This window comes from Schistocerca americana, chromosome 3 (assembly GCF_021461395.2).
Source record: "Schistocerca americana isolate TAMUIC-IGC-003095 chromosome 3, iqSchAmer2.1, whole genome shotgun sequence".
NCBI classification, from domain to species: domain Eukaryota; kingdom Metazoa; phylum Arthropoda; class Insecta; order Orthoptera; family Acrididae; genus Schistocerca; species Schistocerca americana.
Genome location: NC_060121.1, coordinates 54560892 through 54566891, shown reverse-complemented (window position 1 = coordinate 54566891; position 6000 = coordinate 54560892).

The following is a 6000-nucleotide window of genomic DNA, read 5'->3' as shown; positions in this document are numbered from 1 at the left end:
TAGTGAGAGGAAACCGTCCACCCACCTATCATTCCACCCTCCCCTCACGCAGCCAGGAATCACGAAACATCACGGGAGGGCACAGCCGCAATAAGTGGCGACGATTCTGATCAACAAGTTTTATTTAATTATCATGTGTTCTAGGTTGCTGCCGGGGAGCTGTCGTTAATGATTCTACACGCAAAAAAGAGTTTTGCATCACCCTCGTTCCCAGGACTCTTGAAGATAGAAGTTGACTGTGGATATTTTATCACAGACACAGTCCCTTTGACTGCCATTAAACTCGGCCAAAGGTGTAAACAACCATGCATGAGCAGCGCCTATTAGACGGAGAGGGTCTGACAGCCGATCAGTTCCAGTCATTCCACCAGGAAAGAGGTACATGGATCGTGTGGTCTGTAGTTCAATCATGCCTACACAGTAAATATTGCAGTCCGACCACGTCCGCATTTTTACTTTGCGCCAGGAAAGACTCTCAACAAGGGAAGTGTCCAGGCGTCTCGCAGTGAACCAAAGTGATGTTGTTCGGATATGGAGGAGATTCAGAGAGACAGTATCTGTCGATGACATGCCTCGCTCAGGCCGCCCAAGGGCTACTACTGCAGTGGATGACCGCTACCTATGGATTATGGCTCGGAAGAACCCTGACAGCAACGCCACCAAGTTGAATATTGGTTTTCGTGCAGCCACAGGATGTCGTGTTACGACTCAAACTGTGATGCATGATGCGCAACTTCACTTCCGACGTCCATGGCGAGGTTCATCTTCGCAACCACGACATCATGCAGCGCGGTGCAGATGGGCCCAACAACACGCCGAATGGACCGCTCAGGATTGGCATCACGTTCTCTTCACCAATGAGTGTCGCATATGCTTTCAACCCTACAACCCTCGGAGACGTGTTTGGAGGCAACCTAGTCAGGCTGAACGCCTTAGACACATTGTCCAACGAGTGCAGCTAGGTGGGGACTCCCTGCTAAAATTAAATGTCATGTAACTAGGGTCTCCCGTCGGATAGACCGTTCGCCGGGTGCAAGTATATCGATGTAACGCCACTTCGGCGATTTGTGCGTCGATGGGGATGAAATGATAATGATTAAGACAACACAACACCCAGTTCCTGTGTGGAGAAAATCTCCGACCCAGCCGGGAATTGAACCCACACCCTTAGAATTGACATTCTGTCGCGCTGACCACTCAACTACTGGGGGCAGACTATTCCCTGCTGTTTTGGGGTGGCATTATGTGGGGCCGATGTACGCCGCTGGCAGTAATGGAAGGCGCCGAGAGGCTGTACGATACGCGAATGCCATCCTCCGACGGATAGAGCAGCCATATCGGCAGCATATTGGCGAGCCATTCTTCTTCATAGACGAAAATTCGCGCCCAAATCGTGCACATCTTGTGAATGGCTTCCCTCGACTAGAGTGGCCAGCATGTTCTCCAGACATTAACCCTATGGAACATGCCTGGAATAGATTGAAAAGGGCTGTTTATGGACGAGGTGACCCACCAACCACTCTGAGGGCTCTACTCAGAATCGCCGTTGAGCAGTGGGACAATGTGGACCAACAGTGCCTTGATGAACTTGTGGATAGTATCCCACGACAAATACAGGTAAGCATCAATGCAAGAGGACGTGCTACTGGATATTCGAGGTACCGGCGTGTACAGCAATCTGGGCCACCACCTCTGAAAGTGACGCTGTCTGGTTGTACAACATGCAATGTGTGGTTCTCATGATCAATAAAAAAGGCGGAAATGATGTTTATTTTGATTTCTATTCCAATTTTCTGTACAGGTTCGCGAACTCTCGGAACCGAGGTGATGCAAAACGTATTTGATGTGTGTAGATCGATTACAAGTACAGGATATAGTATGACAGTTGTTTGAATAGGTTGGCCATCTACGAGAAAGTGTGTATCTCTACATGACACAACGTGAATTGATTCATTTGGGTTGAGTGAGACATGGTGGACTGTGTCATGGGAAGCATGGAGGTCTCGATATGGATACCGTTTCATTGATGTTTCGCTGTGTTTAATGATGGTTTCTCCAACTGACTTGGTGTTTAAGACTGTGTTGGTCCCTTTCCTCTACGCAGCAAAGCAACTAGCAGTCATTTTCATGTCCGAGATCAACTCTAGTATAATTTTTGTGAATAGCTTCTTTGAACTGCAGTCACTCATGTTTGACGTCCAACTGAAGACAGTGACGAAACATCGCTTACTACGTCAGCTAGGGGCCGTGGCCTACTTCTGTTGACGCATGCTGTTGGTTCCTGTACGTCCATGTAACATTTGAACCTCTTCGTCAACCTTCCGTCTTCTTCTGACGAACACAGCTTCTCTGTCGTCTCTCTAAAAACATTCGAGTTTCTGTTTCTAATCTTTACTCTGTCACTTAAATGCAATAACTTATTGTGTGCCTTAAGAATTATAAATTTCCTACAATTTGTATCTTCGTTTAAGTAAATCATTTCAGTCTTGCTATTAACAGTTACCATTTGCGTGAAAGTTTAACTTAGTGAAGAAAGAAGAGTAGCTTTGATTTGTGCCCTTCGGTTTCCAGCGATGGGGGGTTACATGTTGGTTTTGAGAGAAGCTGACCGAACTGTAACTGGATATACCGCACAAGAGACTGGAATACGTCCACCTTTGTACGCCTTGGCTGTATTGTACAATACTATGCAAGGTAAAATTTTGAAGAAATGAAGTCCCATTCTTTACATCACTAAGACTTTTAATAACTACCTGAGACTCTGGTAAAAATTAATGTAATAGCCATGTATTCTACAAGTTCGCAATCATAGCAACACTTATAGAATGTTAGTGCAGGACAACCCATAATCACCAATACTGCTGTCATAATATTTAATTCACTGTTCATTTTTTTTCAGAGAAATTCCCAGAAAATCAACAAAATTACGGTGCAAGTTTTAACGAAAGACGACGAGGCCAATAGCATCCGCGTGTCCAAGGGAACGACGCCGCAAAGTTAATGAGTTGGACTCTGGCTACGAGCCAGTCGTCAGAAGTGGCGCAGCTCTACCGTTTCTGAGGTGCGGAGAGACGAACCCAGGAGTAGCCGGTACAGGACAGGAGCTGTCTGCGCCGCCTCCCTGGAAAGCGCGTACGAGGCCACTGTCACCATTAACACCAGTGACGACTGCCACAGTATATGCTAAATAAGTCTCTCCACGAGCTGTTTCTGGTGCTGTAATAAAACAGCGGCAACTGTATTCCAAGATATACTGCACAGCGCTGTCACCATGAATAAAACTAAGAACATCTGCTGGACCGAAACGACCTCCTGGGACAGGTGGCACAGTGCAGAGTAGACGCTCCTCAGCTTCCGGTAGCGGTCCGCAAGTGGTCGCCGCTGTCATCTGACTCGGGCTGTAGCTCTCAGACACTGGTTTAGCTGGCGTAACTCACTCCTCACAAGGAGAACGAGGCCCGCATACCTGGCAACAGCGGTAAGTGCAATACAACATGAGAGTAGTGGTAACATATATGTCCATTTCACTTCGTTCGTCAGACATTTCAACGTCACAGCGGCCACACGTTGCGCGAGAGAGCCTGCATACACCACTTTGCAGGAGATCCTCACTGCCGCAGTGGAGAATTGGCGCGACCACAGGATGCCACTGTCCCGATAAAACAACAGAGTGAGCATCTTCTGGTACTTGTAGGTGTTTCGAAACAGGTCTGCGGCGATCGATATGGCAGTGGTGGAGTCGTATGTCGTCACATAGCCTAACAACCACGTGAAGGTAATGGAGTCCTTTCTTCTTGCGTTCGTAGCTTGCAACCAGTCCTCCACATGCGCAGTTATTACTAGGTTCATGACGAGAACAAAAGCTGCGTATAGAGTACCAGAACGTGTTCTCCGTAGTTCACACTTCTCAATGTCGACAGTGAACGGCGTCAGCCTGAAAACCCTGCAGACGGCGTGATATCGCGCCACAGAGCTTGAGAGGTCTCCTCTATTCGCCATTTCAGCATCGGCTACCACTCCAGGATGCCTAAGTTACCTGTGATGAAAGAGAAAAGTTCTCTAGTTATGGTAAGCAACCTGCTTGCATTACAGAGAGATTTAATTAAAATTAACGACATACGACTGATCAACAAAGCACACTCAATCTGAGATAGCACTTCGAACGTAAATGAGTCAAGGTTCCACAAATCAATAGGAGATCAATGGAGTAAACATAGTCATGATTAAAAAACTCCTTCATAGTCACGATTTTCCGGCATCTGAAATCGATACAAAGGTACGATCATTATAGCAAAACAAAACTTGACTATCCAGTTCAGTTGCTGCATCTTGCAGACCGCAAATAGTGAATACTGAGAACTCGAATCACTCACGTATAAGTTCTTGTGTAGACCTATATTCAACAAAGTCAGTAAGACTGACCCTGCCGTAATATATTTATTAAATACTACAAGTATAGTTATTGTTACGCAAAAACCACCTATCAAGCTCATAGCAAAGTTTACTGTTACGAATATCTTTAAGAAGTCTTGCTTACATCTCAGAGAGAGTCTGAAAGATTTCAAAATTTTGGGTAAAGTAACAAAATAAATGAAAGTAAATAAGACAGTAAAGATGGAGAGTTAAGAGAATATATTGGATCGTAATCGGAACCATTACAGACGGCGCACTAAATCAGCTGACGAGGGAAGTGGCGGTTGCCACTTGAAGGAGTAATGTCGACAGTCATCAGAGTAAGCGAAGCAAGCCTACATCATCTGGCTGAACAGAAATTCGTGTTCCTTGCCCCCTATACATGAGTTTAGTATTCCAAACTTTATCGGAAGTTTTTTTGCCAATATGGTATGACAGTAAACTGATCTTCTTTGTTATCATGTTTCCTCGTTAGTGTGATGCTGCCTTTTATTTTATTTTCCTTCCATTTCGGTGTAGCTTTTTAATAAAAGTTTTGTCGTGTAAAGTGGAATAGTAGCCATAGTTTTCTTCTGTTTTTGGTATTTAAGTTAGCTCTAAAAAGTTTATTTTATTTCGGTGCTCATGCTCGATTGTACATACATTTTTGAGTGAAATCAGATAATGGAATGACAATATGGGAAGATCAGATTGCTGCTCATCACACAGACGAGGAATTGAGCTGCAGACAGGCACAATGAAAAGACAGACTAAATCCTGAGTTTCAAGACGAAGTCCATCTTCAGAAGTAGAAAACACACACATATTCAGTCAAGCATAGTCCACACAGACATGGCCACTGACAGTAGGACCTGACTCATGCTATGTCGTACTCAGGCGCCTAGGGACAGTGGTAATGTCTGTGTGAGTTGTGCTCGTATGAATGCGTGTGTGTTACTTATTTCTGAAGAGGAATTTTGCTCTAAGGCTCAGTTTTGTAACAGTCTGATCGAACCTCTCTGTGACCCAATGCCTCCTCATGTAGTGAGCAGCAATCTATCCTTTCCATATTGCTTATATTTTTGTATAATTTGTTCGTTTCAGTAGAATATATCTATTTATTTGTCTGATCGGTCTTGCAATGTTAGGGTGTTATCTACATACCTGTACAAGAAATAAATATTATTAATCCATGTGAGATGGTATGAGGAAATTAGTTCTCAGTATGGTGTAGTAAAATACTAGCTAGTGTACCAACAAGGTAGTTTCCTATTACTAAACCGTATTCTAGCACATGTAGTTGGTTATTGGACGTGGAATATTTATGGGAGAGCTATAATTTTAGTAAAATAATGAAATTCGTCTACAAATATTGCGTTCATCTGACGATGAGTGCATTATATTTGACATTTTCAATGGTGTCATCAACTGCTACGTTGGTGATCATGTTGATTACATTCAACAAAATGTTTTAATTGGTGTAGAATATCGATGTCTATAATTTGTGATATCATTTCGCTCAAACTATTCACTGTATACTGATTTCTGCTTATACAGTCTTGAGTAAGTATATACATTACCTTGTTGTTTTAGTCAGATTGCAAATCT